The following is a 1,057-nucleotide window of genomic DNA, read 5'->3' on the forward strand; positions in this document are numbered from 1 at the left end:
GCCCAGCAATTCAGTCCCTCAGCGAGTTTAACAAACAGAAATTTAGTCTCTCACAGTTTAGGAGGCTAGAAGTCCAAATTCAGGGTGCTGGCTCTAGGGGAATGCTTTCTCTCTCTGTCGGCTCTGGAGGAAGATCCTTGTCTCTTTGAGCTTCTGTTCCTGGGCTATCTTCATGTGGCTTGGCATCTCTCGCCCACCCCCCATCTCTGCTTTCTCCCTTGCTTGTTTAATCTCTTTTATATCTCAAAAGAGATTGACTCAAAACACACCCTACACTAATCCTATATCATTAACATAACAAAGACAACCCCAATAGGATTATGACTACAGGCATAACCAAACCTATTGCTGTCAAATCAATTCCAAAGCACAGCGACCCTCTAGGACAGAGTAGAACTGCCCCATAGGGTTTCCAAGGAGCGACTGGTGGATTCGAACTGCCAGCCTTTTAGTTAGTAGCCAAGCCCTTAACCACTGTGCCACCAGGGCTTCATCAGGCATAGAGGTTAGAATTTACAACACATACTTTTGGGGGACACAGTTCAATCCATAATATGGTTAAACAGCATGATGAAAAGAATTAATGTCACTAAATTGTACATGTAAAAAAAATGTTGAAAAGGTAAATTTTTGTTATATATATGCTCACCACAATAAAAAACAGAAAGCACTACACAGAGAGAAGGATGCAGGGAAGCCTTCTAATTCTCCTAGTCTCACATATCAGCAGTTAATTTTCTTACAATACCATAGCCCGAAGATGGGGTTTTCAATGGTGCATTTAAAATCACCCCAGATTCACCTGCCCCTTTGCCGTTACCAGCACTTGTACTTCTTATGGTGAACTCTCTAGTCTACTAAGTATTATTATTTTTTTATTGTTATTGAAAATATACACAGCAACATACACCAATTCAGTATTTTCTATATGTACAATTCAGTGACACCGATCACATTCTTCAAGTGGTGCAATGTACCCTCCTTTTCCGAATTATTCCTCCACCATTAACATAAACTCACTACCCCTTAAACTTCCTAGCTAACTTTCCAGTTGTTG

The sequence above is a fragment of the Trichechus manatus genome, unplaced genomic scaffold (assembly GCF_000243295.1).
Source record: "Trichechus manatus latirostris isolate Lorelei unplaced genomic scaffold, TriManLat1.0 scaffold00097, whole genome shotgun sequence".
NCBI lineage: Eukaryota > Metazoa > Chordata > Mammalia > Sirenia > Trichechidae > Trichechus > Trichechus manatus.